A 25457-nucleotide genomic window follows, 5' to 3' on the forward strand; every position below is an offset into this window, starting at 1 on the left:
CCAAACCGATCTCATCACTCAGACCACGGAATCCAGATTTATTCTGCGCTTCATGCAAAACTTCCTGATAAGGACAGGTCCATCCTCCATCAATGGTGCTTGTATTGCAACTTCAACATCTTCTCTCACCGACAACTTTAGCCTTGCACACCTATCTGTTAACTCTTCCATGTTAGCTTTGGAAATAAACGATTCTACCATTTGCACAGAGAGAAAGTTTGCCTAAAGGCAACCCTTATGCTATGCTAGCCACCTTTTTCACCCCTAGGGTTTCCAGAGAAAACCTAGAGAGAAAACCCAAAAAAAAAAAAACAAAAAGAATTTACCCAATGTAAATCTGCCTGTTTTTAACATATTAGGCAGATTGGTACCCGAGCCCACCAAACTTGGGTACCAATCTGCCTATTTTTAAAATAGGCACATTGGTACCCGAGTTTGGTGGACTCGGGTACTTCACAAAGTACCTAAGTCCACCAAACTCGAGTACCAATCAGCCTGTTTCAAAAAATTAGGTAGATTGTACCCGAGCTTGGTGGGCTCAGGTACTTCACAAAGTACCCGAGTCCACCAAACTCGGGTACCAATCTGCCTAATTTCAAAAAATTAGGCAGATTATACAGCTTGTACATGGTACCCGAGTCCATCAAGCTCGAGTACCATTCTGTACTGGCAGCTTATTTTATCCGAACGTCACTCCTTTCTCTCTCAATTTTCTGAAACCCAACTTACCCACATTCCCATAGCTACTCTCTCATCACTCACTTTCTCAATCTCCCTCTCAATCTTGATTTAAAATGGTATGTTTTTTCCAATATGAATACCTATTTGCCTGCATAAGTTCAGTGGATTACAACTGAAATCTATTTTTTCCTTAGGCTACGAAGACCAGTTGAAACTGCCTTGAAAGATGCAAATCTTTCCTTCAAAGATTTAGATGAAGTAATCATTGTTGGTGGTTCTACTCACATCCCAACTGTTCAGGAGCTTATGAGGAAGATGACCGGAAAAGAGCCCGATGTGACTGTAAATCCTGATGAAGTTGTTGCTCTTGGGGCTGCTGTTCAGGTTTGTCCTTATCTTGTTGAGATAAATTACTCTGGTCTTTGTAGGGTCCCTTGTCCTACCTGTGAACTAAGTGAATGGTTTAATTCAGGTTTGGTCAGAAGCAAACCGGTGTACTTGATGGAATATATATTATATAGATTTTTTTTTTTTGAAATTTTGAATATTGATTGATTTTGTATTGGGGGTAGGCTGAATTGTGACTTCTATTCTATGGAAGGCATACCATGATGCAGGATTAACTTGTGGTACTGTTGATTTGTTGAGTCTTTATAGTATAGTATGTAATTAAAGATTGAATATTACCTTGTCCATGAGACACATCAACTGGAACAGATTGGGAAAATCAATACCTCTATGAACTGTGATGTCAAAAGGTCAAATTTCATCATAAGAATGAGGAATTTGATTCTTATCATAAATGCTGGTGTTATTATATATAATTTGTACAAATTCATTGTTATTACTTGTCAGGGGAAATTATACATTGTTCTTTTTGCACCTAATTTATATAGTCCTCATGAACCATACATCTTTAGTTTGATGCTTAATATTATCATTCCACATTGGAATGATAGAGGTGAATCACCAAAAAAAAATCGTTTTCTAATGTAGAGCAAGTTAATCTGTTCACTTTAAAATCTCAATATCAAATGCTGCATTTTTGTCCCGTGCATTTATCTTTAATGGAAGAAGAGCAGATGGGTATAAACTACCAAGAATTGGTGATAATCATTTATATCACTCTCGAGGTGCCACTACACATAAGTTCAACTCATGTCCCCAACCAAAAACACACGAAAAAAAATATAATATTTGTTCATAACTGATATTTTCCATCCCAAGCAAAGGCAGAAGCTTATATGAGAAACCAAGAACATTGCATTCTGAAAGAGTAAAATATCATCAACTTAAAGTGTACACATGATAAGAGTCAAAGATCAAGAGCAGTAACCATTGAAAGTACAGACTACAATTTCAAACAAAATGGCATTTTCGCAGGTAAATTGGTACAGGAATATAACATTGCCAGCACAGGAACAAGCTGATGCAGAACTCTATCTGCAAGAAACATGGAAATTAATTTATGTCTGGTCAATATGAGAAAGTGGGAAAATAACAAATCAATTTTGGGATTCCAAATTCATTATATGGAACTTAAGAAGAGAAACACTTGGGCATTAACCAAACTGTTGGGAACAATGAGAAAGAGAACATAGGACTAAGGCCCTTGTTCTCTTTTGTTCTCCACCATTATCTCAACCAAATAAAGAATTATAAAAAAGCAAAGAGTAAAAGGGTAAAGGGAGGGGTGGGGGAGGAGAATTGAGCTTCATTTGGTTACTAAAAGATAGAGGGGAAGAAATATAAATTAGGATTTTGAAGCATCATTTACACTTGAAGAAACAAAAATTTTGATCAATTAAAAACCTAAATTTAAGAAATGCATTGACTAAATCTTCACTCACTCAGCCAACTAAACACATGTGAATTATTCCAGTTATATTCATTAATCATGTGCACCTGATTGATCAAACAAAAAAGTTGTTCTTTAGCAAATGACTTAACATGTGCATCCAGTATTTACACTCTAGTATTTGCTGTAAATCACTATTAATCCCACTACCTGTACCTTAACAAAAGCATACTCATTTCTTTTCACCCACACAACAGTCACTCACAGGAACATAGGAAAGTAAAATTCAAACAAAACTGGGGAGAGAGAGATAAAAAGTGATATGCCATTGCAACTATGACCGAAAGAAACCCCAAAAAGGTTCAAAATTTGGCATTAGATTTCATTGCAATAAGCTCTCCACATTAACTTTAGATATTCGTTGAAAAAATTAAGATCTAAGACTTAATATCATCCGTATGCAACCACAGCTTGTCTTAAACAAACAAACACATTTCTAATGTCATTTTGAAAGAAAGAGAGAGAACTATGCATAGCTGATGCACTTTCTTCTGCATAATGGGCAAAACTTAGGTTCCCCAATTGAATATAACCACATGATTATACTTAATTGATTAATTTAGTGTTATCTTTCCCAAAGACAATTAAACTCAACCATGTATGCATCCTATAGGGAAAGTAGCTTATAGTATATATGTCATATTTGGTCCTTAAAATTTTTTTCAATATTTCTTAAGTTATAAAAATACATAATTGAATGGCATATAGCATGCATTTTGTTTCAAGTTGCATTTAGAAGAATGCCATGGTTCAAACTTAGCGTACCTAGTCTGCGAGACCATCACTCGTCAGTACCTCATTCCGTTTAGGGCATGTTCTTCGGTTATGCCCCTCTTGGTCACACAACCCGCATTGCACCTTCCTCCCCCTCTCCTTCCATGGTGTGGTTCTCGGTCGTTTCCCGCCCTCGTCCATCTCATTCCTGATTCGTGTTGAGACAGGGCGACCTTTCTCTCAAATCAATCAGGGGTTAGGGAGGACCTTCGAGTTTCTTCAGGATCTGGCCATGATAATCTATCTTTCAATGCAGGGAAAACGGGAGCATAGCTCCGGAACAGTGCATCCACGCTATAGCATGGGTCAATGTACTGCTCTGCATCATGTTGATACCTAATACAAACTGTAATGACATGTGAACATGGTATCTTGTACAGCTTCCATTTCTGATATGTGCAAGTTCTTCGCAACAAATTAACTCCATGTGTGTGATCCCCATGTCCATCACTTGCATAAGTATGTGGTGTATCTACTTGATATGATTGTTGTTGCGCGCTCAATCTCGTCACCCTGTGATGCTCCGCCTTCGCCTTATTTCTCATGAATATATCCAAGGCATATTTAGTCCATTTTTGTCCCGAATTTAACTGTGCTATGCTCTTATTGCGATGATCATCGAAGTAAGAATTCAATTTGAACCATGTGTATTTCACCATTGCCGTAATAGGCAGGCTACAAGCACCCTTTAGAACACCATTGAAGCACTCGGAGACATTTGTAGTCATCGCCCCATAACGATAACCCTTGTCAAAAGTTAGAGCCCATTTCTCTTTGGGCACATCCTTCAGATATTGGTGCGCATCCCGGTTGACATTCTCAATTAACTCAAAAGTGGCATTGAACTTTCGCTCCTGGGTAGCACTTGCTGCCCTCCATACTAGATTCTTTAAAGTTTCATTGTTCCATCTAGTGTTGACGTTACTACATAGATGACGAAGGCAGTAACGATGTTATGTCATGGGAGGCCACAGGGAAAAGTCTCGATTAATGTCTCTAAAGATAGCTTGTATCCCAGGGTGTCTATCAGATATGACATACAGGTGTCTCCGATCGGTAACATACGTTCTTATACAACCCAAGAACCAACCCCAAGTCTCTATGCTCTCGCTCTCGACAACGGCGAAGGCTACTGGATAAATCTTATTATTAGCATCTGTCGCCATTGCAATCATCAATTTCCCTTTATATTTTTCATAGAGGTGGGTTGCACCAATGCTAATCACAGGCCTACACTTCTTGAACCCAACAATACATGGACGAAACGCCCAAAATATGGACTTGAATGTACAAGTTCCCCGTTCATAATTATCGTCCACTAGTAACTTATACTTTGTACCCAGACTTGCATCCTTAAGTCCTGCCAAAAAACGCGGCAATACTGCATAAGACTCCTTAAAATCCCTGTATATAGCTGCAACGGCCTTTTGTTTGGCATCCCATACCCTGTATGTGAACCATAATGATTACGTTAGAAATGAATACAAGTTAAATAAAAAAAACTTGAAGAAAACAAATCAAGACTTGTAAGGCTATAATATTTCTTAGCTCCGCATTCCTTTTTTTCTTTTCTTTTTTCAATTTCAATTTTCATAATATAAATTATTCATGGGTTTTGGGAAAAAAAATATCATGATTATACTTCCCAAAAGACTGATGTCTCTACGTTGTATTGAAAATAGAATGCAAGTTAAAGAATAGAATACCTTGTAGTGAGATACTTCGTGTTTTAAGTCTGCCAAAGCAACGTGGCGTAAGTTCTTTATCTTATACGCAGGGTCTTCTCGTATATAGCGCTTAAGTACATATACTAGGAACACCGAATCAATCATCTGACCACCATGAGCATTCTGAATTTTGTCGCACGTGTGGGGGCCCTTGCATTTTGCAATCTTCCAGACATTGTCTCCCTTGCAACATATCGCACGGATTGACCATGGACAGGAATCATCCTCGCAACTCACCATAGGCCTCTCTGAGTCTGAATGCTCAGTTTTGAAGCTAAAATTCTCTCGCACTGTGTACCAAGTCAACGCATGTCGCACCGCCAATTTAGTCGCGAATACCATCCCTTTAATTGGCTGCTCCCCAGGCGTCGATGGTAATACTTCCGCTTGCATAACCAGTGATGGATCAAACATATTATCCCAAGTGTTTTTGGTGAACCATTCCGACGTAGGATCGGGACCGGGGCATGTCTCTCTATTCTTTTCTACAACCACATCTTCAATATGATCAACATCCTCATGTTCACCCATGGTATCTAGGAGCTCCTCGAAGTCATCCCTAGTACCATCGATATGGGTTGCATCATCACCAAGTCCGTGATCATTTTCATTTTCGGATGTGCCCCTATGCAGCTCATCATCAACTAAATGCTCTCCTTCATGCACTTGCTGGGGCCCTTCCTCCTCCTCAATCAAGTCCACATGGGCAAATGTCTGCCACGGTTCACTGCCATACCCATCTCCTGTGTTCTCTACACACCCTTGATAAGATCTTTCTGGTATTGAGTCGATATGCTCATCTACTCTTCCATCCAAAACAGTATGTTGTGAACCCTCTCCAGCCTCTACTGTGGCAGGATCAACAGTGACATAGAGATCCGAAGCAATGAATCCTCGAGCCACCATTTGTGCAACCATTTCCCACATCATCTTCACTTTGGTGCCACCTGATAATTGTAGTGAATTGTAGAAAACCTGCATATCTACAACCCGTTGAGGTGCTCGATACACGATGGAAATGTTATGCCTAGAGTGGTCTAACCCCATCGCCTTCAATATTCTTCGTTGCAAGTTCGTAAGCCCTATCCCACGTTTCACTCTACATATTTTTGCTTTTGGTTCGAGCCTTGGTATAACAACCCATGCAACTCATGATAATACATCTCCCTGTCGTAGTACACATAGAAAAAGTGAAAATCCATCACCGACCTGTTATTAACAATATAAAAGTTGTTATCATCAATAACCACTTAAATAAATATGGCCTATGATAAAAACAATTTATATTCAAACTCAACCTCTTCAACTTTGTGTATAGAGATATAAATAATTTTCAATCGTTTTAACCACATATCTATAATTTATAATAGATTTAATCAAAATACTTGGCTGCCAGCAAATTGTTAAAAAAAAAACTGTGTTTTATTTAATATTTAGATAACTTGTAAATTATAGAATAAATAATATACAATGACATAGTATTCTTTTACATCTAAATAAATAAATACATAGAAACATAAAATATAAAATGAATTCTTCAAAGCATGGGCAAATATAATGACAATGATACGAATTTTTTTCTTCTTCTTGAGTTTTTTGTTATTTAGATATATGGTTTATGTTAATTGTGGCCCCCCCAAATGAATTTTGATATTGTATACATGCTCATTTTTTTACCAATATCACTATTCACAGCACTTGCCTTTCTTGCTTATCTCATAAATAGCTTAACCCATAAATGAATGATGAAATCCTGTTATTTCTTAATTTTTTTACAATTTTAAAATCTGAATTTTTGTTATAAACTTAAATTTTAAATATTTAAAAGGATAGAGAAGTAAATGCTGAATGGGGCATATTTTAAGAAGCCATCAGACAGTAAGATATATACACAACTTTACAAGTATTTGCTATATTTTTAATATTTTTAGATTTCACAAAATAAAATAAAAAACTTATAGATGATTTTTTTTTCTTAATTTATTTTAAGGAATCAAAGTACATGTCTAAACTTTATGTATTATTCTTCTAAATCATATAATAATTTATGGATTTACTATCTCTCTTTCAACTATTAGTAATTATGAATTGGTTTTTTTTTTTTTTTCTTTCTTTTAACAAAAAAAAAAAAATGCTTTTAATTGCAATTGTTTCTTTACAATTTATTTTGTTACAATATAGTTGTGCTCCATTTGTTTTGACAAAAAAGTTATATATATCAGCAGTTGTAAATGGACTTTAAACTTGCAAAAAACTCAACTCATGAATTGTGGTCATGCAAAAAAAATCTCATACGAACCACACATGTAAACACAATCTAACAAAACATTTAACTATATTACCTCTATGTACACCGCAGGCAGGACCCAAAGGTTAAATGGTTTGTCTTCAATGGAAAAACACTGACACTGAGATCCGCAGATGGTGACCCAACAGTAGCTTTTGCTTCAGTATTCTTTCACATGGGCATTTTGACTCTTCACATGGACTTGGCAAGTGCAAGAGTCATCTCATAAATTCTACAAGTAAGCTGGTGAGGGTGGTTGTTAAGGTACACCATTCATTGTGCATTAAGTTAATAGTTGGCGTCAGAAAAGTGGGCAAGAGGTTTCAAAAGAAGAAATATTAAGAAATAATTATTTCCTATAACAAATATTTCCAACTCTAACAAATAGAATAAGTGTTTGTAGATTGTAAGTGTCACTCTATCATAAATTTATATTAGAGTAATGTTACAACCACAAACTATTTTACAATTTTTACAAAATGTTGATGTGGCCAACTTCTTATTGGTTTTATTTAGGCCTACCATTAATATCCATTTTTTCATTTACCAATAATCACTCACCACATCAGCAGTTTGTAAAAATTTTTGAAAAATAGTTTGTATCTCTAGCATTATTCTTTATATTAATAATATGTGTGGAAGTTTGTGTGTACAATATAAATATAAGAGAAATGTTTTGTCACTACTTTTATGGAAAATATAACAATTGCTTTAAGGGTATCCGTTAACATGACCCTAAATATAATATAACTTTATATGATTTAGTAATTAGGAAATAAAGAAGGTTTGTTGCATGTGTGTTTATTGTTACCATGTTATAATAATTTTTTGTTATAAAGTCAGAAAAATTCAAGAAAAAAAAATTTGTAAAGTCAGTGATTGTTCAAGTATTTTATTGGTTAAGTAGACACAAAATGTGTTATTTATGTATGAATGACTGTGGTTGTGTGCATCAATAATTAATACAAAACCAATAAGTTCAGTTTATCCATTCAGTTTAAAACATTTTTATAAAAACAAAGACAAATAAATAATAACAACTGCATAAAAATAAAAATGTTAGACAAACTTAACAAAATAAAATGGTCATAGCTACCCACAATGACAATTAATACTCATAATGAACTATCATATAACAATTCAAAATTTTAAAACTTGTAGAAGGAAATTGTAAAATTTCAATTTTTTTTTTTTGGTAAATTACACACATATTCAAGTAAATTTTTTATTAATTCTCAAATTCTCGTCAATCCAAAAAAAAAAAGAAAAAAAAAAAGAATTTACCCAATGTACGGGTTTGGTGGACCCGTACTTTGTGAAGTACCCGAGCCCACCAAGCTCAGGTACAATCTGCCTAATTTTTTGAAACAGGCTGATTGGTACCCGAGCTTGGTGGACTCGGGTGCCACGCACAGTACTCGAGCCCACAAAACTCGAGTACTAAGGGGCCAATTTTTTAGGAGTTAAGTCCATAAGCAGAATGGTACCCGAGCTTGATGGACTCAGGTATCATGAACAGTACTCGAGTGCACCAAGCTCGAGTACTAAATGGCCAAATTTTTTTTTAAATTTTTTTAATTAAACTTTCCATGTTAGCGGGCCACGTTGGATTAAAAAAATATGGTACTCGAGCTCACCAAGCTCAAGTACCACAAAAAGTAGTAGATCGCAATATTTTTCCGAAACAGTGTTTCTGGGCAAAATATTTCAAGAATTGATAGTATTTGGCCATTTTGGCCCTAATCTTACACACCAAATTCCCAAAAACATTCCATCAAAATAAATAATTATAAATTAATTAAAAAAAAAAAAAAAAAAAAACATAAATAAGAAATTGAACAAAGACGCTGCTTTTGAGGAGGGCAGACCAACGAAGGTAGTGAGGGTGAGGTATGAGACATAACGCTGGCAATACGACACCACTTTAGGCACCAACCATCAAATCTAAGCAGAGCAACATGGTGTGTGTGTGTGTATCATTTAAGCAGAGGCAAAGCCTCTCTTTCTATTATTCTCTCTTTAATTAAGACTATCTTTAACATTCCGTTTTTTTTTTTTTGAAGTGAAATATTTTCTCGTCTTATGTGTTTGGACCCATAGACTAGATCTCTTTTTATTTATTTATTTAAATAAATGACGCAATTAGTAATCACCCATGTGACCATGTACTAGGTGAATATGAGTAATGAGTAGGTTTTTTTTTTTTTTTTTTTTTTTTTTGGGGCGGGTGGGGGCGGGGGGGGGGGGGGTAATATATGTATATATGAATTCTATAAAAGTGAATGTTTTTTTATATTTCTCTTTTAAATCTTTTCTATAAAAAAAAATTAAAAAAAAAAACTCTTTTATTTGCTAAGTGATGAGGCTACACTATCTTTTCTATTGCTATGTTTTCAGACCCATTTGCTAGGTGTTTTCTTCATTTTTTATTTTCATGTTTTTAAAATGGTTTTTAGTGACAAATGATACAAAATAGACAAATAATCAGTAGTTATGCACTTTTGGTCATCTATTAATACTTGTTTGTTAGTATCTTTTTCTGTAAATAAAGTTGAGATAGTTTGAAACTTTGAATGGTTAATTGTTTAAATTTAATTACAAACGTTTATACATTATTTAGCAAGCTTAGGGAATTAATAAATTTGTCTCTTTCAAGAGAGCGGTATATGTGTGCGCTCACGCGTAACTAATTCTAGCAATTTTGCCTAATAAAATTATACTTGATCCTCCTAAGTATAATTTTTTTTTTTTTTTTAATATTTCACCTAAGAATGCAAGAAGCGTTATTTCCTTTAAAGAAACCTTCACTTGAGAAGACATGAAGTGTTATTTCCCATTTTACTGAGCAATTAAAACTTAAAATAGACGGATGTCAAAAATTTAAAAGGGAAATTTAAGAAACAATACCTACCTACTGTATCTAAGTTTTGCCATTATTTTAACAATTGGATTTTTTTTTATTTTGACAAATTAACAACCGGACTTAATTGTATAAGAAAGTAAAATTGGTCATAACTGCATTTGCTAAACTGTGTTTTACACGTTTTGCAAAGCTTGTGATTCAAATTTCAAAATCTCACCTTCCATCCACTCTATGGAGAACAAAATTTTTGTTTGAAAAATATCATCTAACTTTGACTGATTTTGTCAGTTTTCTATAATAATACCATCTAAGTTCAGTGTACCAGTACCCTTCAGCTATTGGCAACGAGTGTTCATGGGATCCAATGAATGATGACTTTGTCTGATTTCGCAAATCTTTCTAAGAAAGCAAAATCGAATGCTGCTCATTGCTAATAGTAATAGGAATCACCGTGTAACTAAGGAGAACTCAAAGGACTTCTATGTATGAAGAAAGACTATAACTTAACAAAACATTATCTGGCTATGGGATTATACACCATTTTCAGAAAAACTCCACAAACCTCATACTAATTTGCATTAGTGAACAGATTGGCCAACTTAAATATTCAAACGTGTAGTCCTAGCATGACAATGACAGGGAAACCAAAATTCAAATAGTGTTGAAATGAAGCAAATGTACGCAAGGAAAAAGATAGATTGTGATAGTATAGATTAATTCATCCATTGAAAGAGCAATATCTTTCTCATTGATAATTTTTGTTGTTACACTAGTGTTAAAGCGATTTGAGACAAATCAAAGTATGTTAAACATGCTAGGTAGGTTGGTCTCCTCTCCTCTTCTACATCATCCAAATCTAAACCATATATAGATTTAATCAAGCAAAGTTATCTTTCTATGCATTCATATAGAAACATAGTGTCGTGGTCGTTCGAATGGGATATGATATGTTATCTTAGTTTATCTTAAATCATTGTTATTTTGTAGATTCTAGTTAATGCAATCAATGAAGACAATAATTGAGGATTTAATTTTGCATACACACACCCAAAAAAGAATATTTGGAGTTTTGTATATAGATTTAATCAAGCAAAGTTATCTTTCTATGCATTTCATATAGGAACATAGTGTCATGGTCATTCGAATGGGATATGATATTTTATCTTAGTTTATCTTAAATCCTTGTTATTTGTAGGTTCCAATTAATTCAATCAATGAAAACAACTTCAAATGTTAGGCCCTTTTATAGTTGTACTCTGATTATATAATGTATTATAAACTCGGTTTAAAATGTTAATATTACTATTTTCATATGTATAATAATAAATATTACTGTTTACTCAAAAAAAAAATGAAGACAATAATTGAGGATTTAATTTTGCATACACACACCCCAAAAAAAAAAAATATTTGGAGTTTTGTTATGATAATAGAGATAATTATCAAAGTAAATACAATAGATTCAAATCATATCGTATCTGTCAAAAAAAAAAATCCGCGTTATTTTCATGTAATGAGAACACAATTCCAATACCCAACCCAAAGATTAAAAAAGAGAAAAGGAAATTAAAAAATAACAAAGCAAGTTCAATAATGAAAAGCACATTTACACATAGCATGACCTACTTGTACCTAAATAAGCATTATAATATTTTGCTATCTAGTACTAAACCAATCTAAGTATTGATTTATAATTACTTTCTAAAAAATTCAGATTTAATTAAATAAATCACAACCATTATCTTAAAAAGGTTAGTCGTCAAGCTATTGAATGTATATCATTTTCATTGGTAAAAAGAGAAATTAGACAAGAATGGAGATACACCAAATATGACACCCTATTCAACGAAGCTGATACAAAATGAGAAAAGAAGGTAGTTAGGTTCGTATGATTAGATCTTGTAAATTTGGGCCTAAACTTGTTAAACCATTCGAATTCAAACCAAAAATTAGGGTATGAGTAATAAAAATAGCAACCCGCTTTAATCTAATTAATTAACCTTTTACCCATTACCCATATATACCCAATTTCACTAGACCCAACCCAACCCATGAGCTTGTTAGCTTTCCAGGCTTCTTTGATCACTTCTTTGCATTTTGGGTGGGTGGGCCATACATATATAAATATATATATATATATATATATATAGAGAGAGAGAGAGAGAGAGAGAGAGAGAGAGAGAGAGAGAGAGAGTGTGTGTGTGTGTTACACCTGATGTAACTTGACAAGAGTTACACTATTTGTAGACCGTAGATTTGTGATTGATCTAATGGTTAAAAAAATAGCATTAAATGCTATTGGTTTCCATCTCATTCATAATTAATACTAGCATTTTCTCTCTCTCCTTAATTATTGTTTTTCACTTGATTAAAGGGATACTGCCATTTTTAAGAACTTGCATTTCTATACTTGAAAAAAAAATAAACTATACAAAAAAACGGATGTTATCTACTGGACCAAAGTTCATTGGCATTTTTGTTTTTGTTTTTGTTTTTGTTTTCTGTTTTGGTTACGTTTAGATTTTTCATGGAAATTATATATGCCTCCAGTTATCAAATCTATATCAAATCCTCCAGATTCAATATAAGGATATGAAGCTTGGTGTTCCTTAGCATATTTTATTTTGTGTTTGTGTTATCAGTAATCATGTTCATAAGGACTTAGACCAAGGACGAGGATCCCAAGTAACATAGTGATATAGTTTGATGCAACTCTTCATTGGTAATGAAGTAGTACCTTTTCCCACAGGGTCGTAGATTTTAAGCAAACAGTTTTTAATCAAAAGGAACTATGTACTTAATTCTTCATTTGTTGTAATTACTTCTTCTTCTTTGTTTCCCCCATTTATTTAAAACCTCATTAAACAATACTTAGCCATTTATTTATTTTTAAGGAGACAAGATATATATTCACAATTGATAAGACTATAAGAGTATGACCGGCTTAAAAGAAAGAAAAAGAAAAGAAAAGAAAAGAAAAAAAAGTAGTACGAACTCAACCAAAAAGAAAATAAATAAAAAGTATTGCAAATATATTTGTAAAGTCATTGGCAAAAAAAGGAATATATGTAAAAAGTTTTAAATAATAAATAAGGAGAGAGAAACAAAATTGCTATTAATTAAGTGAATGAGGTGTAAGTCAATTAGCATTTAATGCTATTTTTTTAACCATTAGATCAATTACAAATCTATGGTCTACAAATGGTGTAACTCTTGTCAAGTTACACCAGGTGTAACTTGAACCCATCTCATATATATATATATATATATATATATATATATATATTTGATAAGAAAGGCCTTCTAAATTCTAAAGTACACAATGTGGGAGAGAATGGACCCATTGTATGTTGCCTAATGCTCTATCTAAATTCTAACATATATATATACAAATTTAAGTTAAGGAAAAATCAAAGGAAGTGTCCATATAATAAATATAAATTATCATTCTCATAGTTTATACTAATCAAAATAATATTGTCTTATCGATCACATATATGTATGATGTATCACCTTTTCACAATATAAACGTATAATTAAAGGGACAAACATGCTATGAGTATGAGAGAGAGAGAGAATATAAATACAACCTAATTAAGGGGCTGAAGTTAGGTACATTTTAGGAAGTAAGAAAGTGAAATATCTTATTGAAGAAGAGGACAAACCATAGTGATCCAAAACTCCCAAGTCCAAGGTCAATGATGTATGGTGCAAAATTAAAGAATTCAAGATATACAAATCACGTAAGAAATCACACTAGCCTCGCCTTCTTTGATAACTAAACATGAATCTCTCTCTCTCTCTCTCTCCCTAATTATAAAAAAAAAAAAAAATGAATTTCTTTTTTAGGCGAAGACAAATTAATGTACCTAAACCACCATAAAGAGCACAATTGCCACGAAACCTAGAGTCATTCACAAAACATGATTTGAATTAAACTTTTCTAAAACTTCAGCGACGAATTTCTGTGATGATCATGCAATAAGTCTTCCATAGGGAGAGGGAAAGAAAAATAAATCAATAAATAAGAGTTCCCTAGGTCCAATCCAAAACAAATGAATAAGAAAAGAACATGTAAAGCTTACTTTATATTTTTTGAACAACAAAAGAGGAACGATCAGTTCAAAATATTTCTTTTTGCAGGATCAATAAAAGTCTCCAGAAAGACCAATCCTAGATCGTGTTTACAAACAAACAAACAAAAAATAAAAAAAATAAAAATAAAAATTCAACCATCTTAAAGTAAATTGTGATTTTGATACGGTGATAACAAGCAATTATTATAAAGTTAAAGAACAAACCATTAAGAGACCCCAAAAAAACAATTTATGCCTTAGTTTAATGATAAAAAATAATTATTATAAAGTGTACGCCATGGGTTAAAATTCTGTTATATCTATCATATATTTACCCACACACAATAAAGAATGTAAAAACTAGTAAATTATATGCCTTGCGCAATGGATCAAAATCAAGACAACAATTTATTCTTTTTAATATTATGATAGGTTTCTTCCCGTTCATTCTTTCTTAAATAGTGGAATTTATAGTAAGATTCACCTTCTTGGAAGGTGCGTGCTTTAATAACTACCACTCCTAGCATAAAGTAATAATATTATACCAGCTTATTAAAACAAATTCAAATGGTATGTTTCTTGCCAACCTATAATAATATTATGTGCTTTTTTTTTTTTTCTTTCTTTCTCTTTCTTGTGCCTGGCGGCATGTTTTTTATTTTTATGACACGCCCATTTTGTTGGCATGCGTTTATAAATATGGATTTCGTTATCAAATGCTTTAATATTGTGTTTAGATGACATGATTTAGACATTTGGATTTGGGTGATTAAAATTCAAATATCTTGTTTGGATAGTTTAAAAAATGTTAAGGATTTGGATTTGACAAATCCATAAAGAATTTAAAACCTTTAAAATGCTTGGATAATTTAAAATCCAAATCCAATTCCAAACCCAAGTTTCCAAACACAAAACTTGGATTTAGAGGGATTTGAATTTTAAATTAATATATTTGAAATATCTTGATTTTAAATCCATTGATTTTAAGAGTTATTTCAAATTCAAGCATTTTAAGGGTTTAAAATACTTGGTAGATTTGTCAAATCCAAATTCTTGACTTTTTTTGAACTATATAAAATTTGAAACAAGATATTTGAATTTTAATGGTCATTCCACAAGTATAAGTGCTTGGGGAGTGTGGAGGGCAAAGATCGGAATTCAAGTCTTCATGGGAGAAATTCACACATATATACACTTAGATTAAGTTAGAGTATAATTTCTATCTTATATCAAAAAAAATTAATCACCTAAATTCAAATTCAAATACCCAAATCATGTCATTCAAATGCACCAAAATGGTATTCAGAAAATACTTTTATAAACTTTTGGTGGAAAATTTTTATTAAAAAAGAAAAGATTTTTATTTTTATATTTTCTTATATTTTTCATAAAAATAGTATTAAAATTTTTCTCATTAAAGACACTAAAAACAAAAAGAACATTTAACTTTTATTATTTGTCAATTATTATAACCAAAAGGCATTCAACTCAAACATCAGATTCTCCACCTACGTAATTTTCTATAAGCAGCTGAATATATAATGTGCCTCCTAATCAAATGAGCATCGCAAATCTCAGTTAGCTACTTGCAAAGTTGTACCATATTCAAGGTTTTGCAAAGGTCTAATATATTCTCCTTACAACGCGGTCTGTTCATCATCAATGTTCTTCAAAGTAACTTTGGAGTTTTCAATCAAATTGATTCCAAATAATTGATGAACTTTGAATGAGAATCTTTATTTTTGCACCAATGATTGTTGACTCCACGCTCATTTATCTAGCATGTATAGATTCTTCCAAGTAATTTTGGAGTTTTCAAATAATTTTTTTAAGTTTCAAAAACTTGGAGGCTTCACGTGTTAACTGTTAAAGGAGGATAAAAAGAAAAATAAAAAATAAAATAAAAAGTAGGAAAATAGAAAAGTGAAGAAGGGAGAAGATATTAGTTTGTGTTTAATAGAATTGATGATAATATTGGATCATGAAAAATAAGTATAATTTTTTTATTTTATTAAAATAAAGATTAAGAAGAAAGAAATTGCAGTTGAGTAAATTTACTATCATAACCTTACCGTATAAGAAATTCAACAGGGCTGGATTCACCTATGAAGCAAGAAATAGACTTGGAGATATCGCCATGCAGGGGATAGCTAGTTGCACTGCCAAAGCCAAACCATTTCCTATTACCATTCAGGAAGTTATATATCAAGGCTAGGAATTTGGGTTTCAAGCAAATTTTGTTCCTTTGTGATAGACAAAGACCTGTCCAGGTTCCCAACTGGCAGGAAAGAATTTTGATGGCTGATGATTGGGCTTATCTGGCCCAAAATGACACCTGCTATCACGCACTGTTTGTTCCCAAGCTTGTTAATAGTTCTGAAAATAACCTAGCAAAATTGGCTTATATAATGCCAATTCAAAGCTGCATGGTCAATCAGACTGCTTTTGTAACCTGACCGTTTTCTTTCTTGAATGGTATCAAAAAATAATAATAATAAAATAACCTTACCGTATAAGAAATGGTTTTGAGAGGAGAGGGACATAAAAGATGACAAAAATACATATTTAGCCTCATTTTTAACAGAGGCGGGTAACGGAACCCTAACTAAATTAACCTTAAGTGGGTAAAGTGCCAAATTTTAAACCACAGATAAATAGCTTAAATTTCGATAAAACCACAGATGGATAAGTTGTAATTAGCTCTAGATAATATTTTATTCTCGGTATTTAGGACTTTGGGTAGGAATTGGAGCAACAATTAGCAAGCTAGGTTGCAAGTTTTTATGGTAAACATGAGTTTTCATATGATGGTTTTGCTTCCTAATTGATGGAGAGCATATCTACCGCAGGCCTCATTTTCATATGTTTCTTATATGTTTGTAGACATGATATATATATAAATATATATATATATATATTTTCTAAATATTTGTACTTTTTAGCAATGGTCAATGACGTGACATATCAATTAAACCATTTTCAATAGCCATTAAAACAAAAGAATTTATCAGACATCTAGAAACTATATACAAAGATTCATTTTGACCACAGAAAATTAATCATCATTCTAAAATTCTTTCTATGTCAAATTTTCTCACTTTAAATATAGATTTGCAACACATGCAATTTATATACTTGTATTTAACCATCAACATATATATAAAGAATCCCATATTAATTTTAATAACAAAATAATTTAGGTAAATAAGAACCTATGGCTATAAGTCTATAACATTGCTGGTTAACAAAGCCTTTGTTAACGTAGTCCGTAAAAGTTTGTAGCCTTTAATAGAACAATTTTCCTCCCCCAGCATGCAAACATGATATTGAAAATTCCATTGAAATCAAATTCATCCACGCTCATCAATTTAGTTTAGATAAAAATAAATAAATAAATCTTTCTATGTCAAATTTTTTCACTTTAAATATTGATTTGCAACACATGCAATAACTCTAAAATTGAAACCTAATTATTCAATTTGAAATTCAAATTGATCATGAAATTCATATCTGGAATATTCGGCCATATATAAACATGACTTTTAATGCATCTACATACTTACGGTTCTACACACAGCCACCTTGAAAATTCAAGACAAAGTGACATTAACAAAACCTTATCAGTTGGAGCGAACGCTTCAAATCCTAAAAAGAATATTACCCTTGGTTCTTGAAGTATATATGTATTAACCATCAACATTATATATATATATATATATATAACCATCAATGTTTTCATTATATTTTCAATAAAAAGGTATATATATGTGTGTTTGTGTTAAGTTGTTAACCATCAAAATAACCAAAAATTGGAGAAGTCATAATCTTGGTATCATCATTAGAGAGTGTATTAGTGTAGACCGTAGAGCTTCTTTCTTTTTTCAATAGAAAAGAGTGTAAACTCTAAACCCAAATTCGTCTAACTATTTTGATAGAATCAAAATCATATAACATACTAATCAATTTATACTGACTTAGTTTAAAAGAGTCCTATCATACTACTACTACTTTTTTTTTTTAATTTGAGTCTATCAAGATTTGGGAATTTGAGTCCTATCAGCCATCAGGACTTAGTGTATGTGTAAGTATTTGTTCCATTTATACCGTTAAAAGAGTCTTATACTATTAGTGATGGTTATAGTCTATCATTAATTCTTTTCCTAAATTTGAGTCCTATTATGGTGAAATTTGAGTCATTTGGTGTATGTGACAATGTGTAAGTATTTGTTTTCTAATTATTAAGGATTAATAATCTTCCTCTCAGTTTGCTTGAAGAGAGTCCTTATTTTGTTAAACAAGCTCTTTTCCATAATGTAATTTATTTTTTCAGTGCTTAATGAAGTTTCTAGTATTTCCATAAATAATAATAATAATAATAATCCCAAAAAAAAAAATAATAATCTTGATCTTATCTATTTTTTGTTCCTACCCATCCACAGACCTGTTGGTTAAAAAGAGATATACCCAATATCTCTCCCGCTTATCCAAACCAAAAACGAAACTTACTAGGATTAAAATTACAACCTCAAAAGAAAATAAGAATTCTGTTACGTTTCTGGACGGTTTGGTTTAGTTTGTTGGGTATGCATTTGTGAGTTTAAACTATTGTGTAAAAAGCAAAATACGGTGATTTTTAAATTTCATAAAGTTTTCTGCCATGCCTATTTTAACTCCAATATATATATATATATATATATATATATTGATGATGTCGTAAAAATCACCAGTAAGCCACACAGTCCTCGTGCACTTGAAGCAAGACCTGCACAACAAAAAAGAGAAGACCTAACAGAGAGCACCGGTGTGGTGCCAGCCAAATACCCTTCGAAGGTCAAGTTAGAAATATTCTCACAACTCTAGAGTGCTAGAGAGGGGTAAATTATGCGTATCTTTTTCTTGAGGGTCTTTGGGTTTTTATAGTCGCATAGGGCCAGATCCCAAGGCTTGCGAAACAAGTCTTTCCTTATAAGGAAGATACTCATTGATTTGCGTATATTCTAGAATTCTAGTCGTATCGGAATTCCATTCATGTTGGGACTCTACGAATCAGGGCTAATCATGATGAGTTGGATGCCACGTGGCCGCTTGAACCATCCATGCTGTGCCCGTCCTAACGTGATCCGTCCAATGCGAGTACATTTTTTTGTCAAGTCCGTCAAGATGGATCCGTCATGTTTAATTTTTCCTCTTCAGTTGCCCCCTTCACCCCATGGGTCCGTGATATTTGAGTGGAAGGACCCGTGGGGTGACGGTTCATTCAAGATCCTCAGACTTGTCAGGCTGGCCTGAAATCATTTATTGCACAAGACACGTGGCATTCATTGAGTGGCCATTCTCTTGGATCGAAGTGTCGCTTCGCCTTCCGTGCTATCTCTCTATATAAACCAACCCTCCTCCCTCTCATTTTTTACTTTTCTGCTGAAATCTACGATCAGAACACAATCGTCATCCTTGCTAGACAGACGAGACCGTCCAGCCATTTTACCTGTTTCTGTAGCTCTTCTCCATCCGTCCTGATTTTTTGGTAAGTATTTCTCTCCTTCTACTTAGAAAATTTCTTCTTTTTACACTTTAAATTTGCATTACCGTCGTCCACTTCAAACAAATCAAAGTCTTAGGATTAACCGTCGCGTGTAGGATATGTCTAATGCGCCAAGTCACCAGTCATTTGTCCATGACGGGGCAGGCTACGAGGAAGTGTACCCGTCAGGTCACGAAGACCATGATAGTCAGAGTGAAGAGAGGAGCCTGTCTGCTTCTTCTCCGTCCTCAAGGAATGAGGGTTTGGAGATGAGTGATGAAGAGGGTTCTAATGACGAACTAGACAATAATGACCTCGCAATTCAGTCTGTTGTGGGTCCTAATGGACTTAGGCAGTTCGTCATGCTACCCAAGTGGTCAATAAATTACTTCACTTCCTCAATTAAAGAGAAACACTGCAAAACGTTTAGAGCTCATTTTCAGATACCAGATAACATTTCCGTCCGTCTGCCCTACGAGTCGAAGAAATGTTACTATGACGGTTTGGAAGGTGTCGGAGTATACGAGCAGATGTTGAAGGCTGGGCTCAAGTTTCCCATGAGTCATGTGCAAGACACATGTTTCACTTCGCGGGAAGCTTAGTCGCGAGACACCCGCGAGAAGTCTTCTGGCTTCACTTGCTTGAGTCTTCACACTCTCTCTCTAACACACAACCCTTACAATCACATCTTATAATAAATACAGGGTACACAAGATTACTCTTGAGCAGTGGAGCTTCCTGGAAAGGATTTTTAACAAGACCAAGCCAGAGGAAAAGACTTGGGCTAAATTAATTACATTAAACACGCTTAATTGGTATTGTGACGGACTTGAGCCTACCCCTTAGGCAATTAAATATGACATTCGAGTGCGCCAACGTAAGTCCATCACTAACACTTTTCTGAATTTTTGGATTTCTTACCATATAGCTAATTCTGTCCGTCTTCCTTTTACAAAAATGGATGCTGCCAAGAGGAGAGCTATGATTAAGGCACAAGTTGCCAAGAAGGTAGAGGATGGTAGTCAGGTGCCAAAGGGGACGGGCCCAAACAACCCGTCCACTAAGAGGAAAACCTTAACCAAACAAGACCGTGTATCCAAGAAGCCCAAGATTCCTTCGGATACCGCCGTGGGGTTGGAGGCGGAAGGGGCAAAGACGGTTATCCCGGCTAAGCATAGAGCTGGAAAAGGTTTAAAGAAGGGGCCATCACCCCCTTAGAAGAATCCACCCATCCTTCTCCGTGAGGACCCCAAATATGCCCTAGAGACGCTGATGTCCATCATAACGACTAGACGTGGCAAAACGGGCAGGTCGGGTCGGGTTCGGGTCGGGTCAATCGGGTTGCGGGTCAAACAGGTCGCGGGTTGAGTTGGGTCGTGAGTCGGGTCGAGTTGACCCGTATTTTTCAAACAATTTTTTTTTTTTTTTTGGAAATAGATGCAATCTGTCAATTGTTTATGAGTTCCTTAATTGTGATTAGATTCTCACTAGTGATATTGTTACCAATTACCACTAAACACTTGAATTAATACCCAAATTTGGTGCAACTCCTGTTCCAGCTTTCTAGAAACTAATCTTGGTATAATCTTCAATCTATTTAAAGTAGGAAGAGAAAATAAAGGTGGCAAGTAAAAAATAACAAACTATAATAGAGTATATAACATATTAAGTAAAAAAGAATAAGTAAATATTTTATAAAAATTACACCTCAATCTAAATCTACTCAACATTGGTAAACGTGGCAAAACGTGCGGGTCGGGTTCGGGTTTGGGTCGGGTCAATCGGGTTACGGGTCAAACGAGTTGCAGGTCAAACGGGTCGGGTCAAAACGGGTCTGACCCGTTTTGCCATGTCTAATAACGACTGAGGATTATGAAGACTTAAGCAACCATTCCACAGAGGCAATGGGGGAGACAGGGCTCTTTAGCATAGCTCAGGTAATTTCATTCGTCCATTCTCCATCCGTCCTTACTTTTTAGTTCAAATTTAACCCCCTTTTCTCTTCAGGCAATGGTCATGATGAAAGGGCTAATGGGACGGTGCCTTCACCATGAGACCACCCTGGAGCGTGTGCGGGCAAAGGCAGACTTAACAGAGGATGAACTAAGTCAGCTCAAAGCCTGGAAGTCCAATATTGAAAAGAAGTTTGACCTCTCGGAGAAGGTGAGGAAAGAGCTTAAGCACGGGATGGAGGAGGTAAAGAAGGTCCTGGAGGACAAGGACAAGGAGATCCAGAACCTGAAGGATCAGCTCCGTCAAGCTAAGGAAGTGGCAATCCGTGAATACCGCGACTCCGATGCCTTGCTATCCGAGCTGGGAGACTCTTTTTTGGAAGGTTTTGATGATGCTCTATGTCAAGTCAAGAAGGCCTACCCTAACCTGGACGTGTCCAACATCAAAGTTGAAGACCAAGGCCAAACTTCTATCGTGTCCGTTGCTTCGGAGAACACTGAGGACCTTTTTGCTGAAGATGCGACTCAAGGCGAAGGACAGTCAGCCCAAGCGCAAAATGCTCAAGTCCAACTTGTGGGGGATGATACCCGTCAGCTCGAGCAGGAGAAGGATGCAAACCTTTAAGAGTAGTGGTTTTTTTTTTTTTTTTTTTTTTTTTTTTTTTTTTTTTTTTTAAGTTGGGAGGAAAATCCTTTAATTTTATCAGTCATCACTTTTTCCATGTTAAACAATTTCCCTTCAAGGGTTTTATATTTTTACCTACCTATTTTTGTTTAATTGCTTATTTCATGGTTGATATGAACGCAGTGGGTCCGTTCTATTTGACCCGTCATTTAAGCCTTAATGGAAATTATGGGGGTTTGAATTTTGACGGATTCGTCCGCTATGTGCTTTTAAGGCCTTCCATTTTATGGCCATTGAGTTAAAAACCCGTCTCCCAAAATGTGTCCGTCCACATTGCGTTTTGGACTTTAAGTTGTGTCCGTCTTCACTTACGCTTTTTACCAGCATGTCGTCTACATAAACTTGCACATTCCTCCCAATCTGGTGGACGAACATCTTGTCCATCAATCTTTGATACATAGCCCCTACATTTTTGAGTCCGAATGGCATTACTTTGTAGCAGAAAAGTCCCTGGCTTATCACAAAGGAAGTTTTCTCTTCATTCGTTTCCTCCATTCTGATCTGGTTGTAACCAGAAAAAGCATCCATGAAGCTCAGAAGTTCGTGTCCTTCGGTCGAGTCTACCAAGGCATCTATCTGTGGGAGTGGGTAACTGTCTTTTGGACAGGCTTTGTTGAGATCCATGAAATCAACGCACATCCTCCATTTTCCATTGGCCTTTTTAACTATAACTACGTTTGCCAACCAGTCAGGGTAATACACCTCCCGAATGAAATCTATATCAAGTAACTTTTGAACTTCTTCAGCTATAGCTTTGTCTCTTTCCTGAGCGAACACTCGTTTTCTATGTCAGATGGGAGGCGATAAGGGCGATACATTCAACCTGTGTACTATGATCGAAGGGTCAATCCCTGGCATGTTCTCATGACTCCAGGCGAACACATGTTGGTTGTCCTTAAGGAAAGTTATGAGCGCTTGTCGTACCGTCCGACTTGATAAAGTACCCATCTTAGTTGTTTGTTCGGGCTTTGATTCGTCAAGGGTTATTTCTTCTAGCTCCTCAACCGGCTTTGCTAGTGCCCTTTGTTCATCTATGCATAATGTTTTTTGGTGATCATCCATTTCTAGCATCGCAATGTAGTATTCGCGTGTAGCCACCTGATTTCCCCGCAGCTCTCCTACTCCATAATCTGTAGAGAATTTGATCATTAAGTGGTAAGTTGAAGTTGCAGCCTTCCATGAGTTGAAGGTTGGTCATCTGAGAATGGCATTATAAGTGGATGAACAGTCGACCACGAGGAATGTTACGTCCTTGGTGATCTGCTGCGGGTAGTCACCTACCGTTACTGACAACGTGACGGCGCCAAAGGGGAATACTCTTGTACCTTCGAAACCAACGAGAGGGGCATTTATCGGGACCAGTTGTTCTCTGTCAATCCTCATTTGCTGGAAGGCCAGGTAATACAGGATGTCTAATGAGCTGCCATGGTCGATCAAAACCCGGTGCATTTTATAATCTCCTACTCGTAGGCTGACGACAAGTGCATCGTCATGCGGGTGGTGGAGCCTTCGAGTGTCTTCTTCCAAGAATCCGATTACAGGGTTGTCAATCCATGCCATCTTAGGTACGGAGCCTGTAAGCTGGACGTTCTGGACCATTCTAAGGTAGGTCTTTTGGGCTTTTTTGGACGACCCAGTTTCGGCTGTGCCCCCTACTATCATTCTTATATCTCCAATGGGGGGTCTAGGGCGTTCATTCTCCCATCGTGGGGCTTGCTCCTATGGTGGATCCGTCCTTTCCTTACGAACGAACCTCTGCAGTTTCCCTTGTCTTATAAGAGCTTCTATTTGCTGCTTCAAATCGTAGCAACCGGCTGTGTCGTGTCCGTGATCACGGTGGAACCGGCAATACTTATCCCTCGACCTCTTATTGGGATCTCCCTTCAACTTGCCGGGAAACGTCAATGCTCTTTCATCTTTAATCTGCATCAAGACTTGGTCTATCGGGGCTGTCAGCGGTGTGAAACTTGTGAATTTCCCAGTGTAGGGTTCGGAGCGTCGGTCTTCTCGTCGTTCTCCGGCCCTAGCCATCTTTCGCCCCCTATCCTGCCGAGCGTCTTCCTGTCTTTCCCTCTTTCTAGGCTTCTCTTCTCAGGCCAATAACGCATCCTCCACGTTCATATATTTGGTGGCCCTGTAAAGCACATCTGACATGGTTTTTGGATCATTCTTAGAGAAAATAAGAATTTTCCTATCCGTAGGCCATTAGTGAATGCTGCTACGAGTATTTTGTCGTCCATTTCATCGATTGAAAGGGCCTCCTTGTTGAAACGAGTTATGTAGGGCCTCAGCATCTCGTCCTCCCATTGTTTTATGTTCATCAGGCATGCAGTAGACTTTATATACCTGTATCCCCCGATGAATTACAATGCGAATTGGGTGCTTAACTCCTTGAAGGAACTAATGGAGTTGGGCGTCAGCCTGCTAAGCCAAACCCTTACGGGGCCCTTCAATGTTGTGGGGAAGGCCCTGCACATGATCTCGTCCGGTATCCCCTGAAGGTGCATGAGGGTCTTGAGGGACTCCAAGTGATCCAGCGGGTCTTTGTTTCCGTCATAGTTTTCCACCTGTGGCATACGAAACTTTGGTGGAAGGGGGAAAAAGTTAACGGACATGGTGAATGGCGAGTCGGTTCGGTGGACCAAATCGTCAAGATCACTGGACACTCTCCCCTTGAGCGCGTTCATCATGAAGTCCATCTGTTCTCTCATCATTTGCATCTCCACGACAATGTGGGGCGAAGTCGTATCAACAGTTGATGGACGACTCATGTACTCCCTTTCGGGGCGGAGCCGTATCAATGAGCCCCTCCTAGTCCCTTCGTTCAGCACTGGTACCTTCTTGATCCTCCTCTTAGATACCCATGGTTGCGTTCCTCTGCCATAGCTGCTCCTCTAGGACTTCATTTTGTTTGGTAAGGCGTTCCACTACTGCTGTGAGGGTTTGGACCTGTCTCTCCAGGGTAGTGGGTCGCGGCTCGTCTCCTTAAACGTTGTTGGTGGTTGCCATCGAGCGAATAAGTACCATGCAACT

At 35.7% G+C, this 25457-nt stretch overlaps 1 long non-coding RNA gene across 1 annotated transcript; it reads left to right on the plus strand.

Annotated features, from left to right (window-relative positions):
- Positions 1–678: 678 nt before the first annotated feature.
- On the plus strand, positions 679–1362 carry LOC126700230 (uncharacterized). The gene is made up of 2 exons (XR_007647083.1): positions 679–797; positions 876–1362. It is a non-coding gene; the product is annotated as an uncharacterized LOC126700230 (long non-coding RNA).
- Positions 1363–25457: the final 24095 nt, after the last annotated feature.

The sequence above is a fragment of the Quercus robur genome, chromosome 9, assembly GCF_932294415.1.
Source record: "Quercus robur chromosome 9, dhQueRobu3.1, whole genome shotgun sequence".
In the NCBI taxonomy this organism is placed as follows: Eukaryota; Viridiplantae; Streptophyta; class Magnoliopsida; order Fagales; family Fagaceae; genus Quercus; species Quercus robur.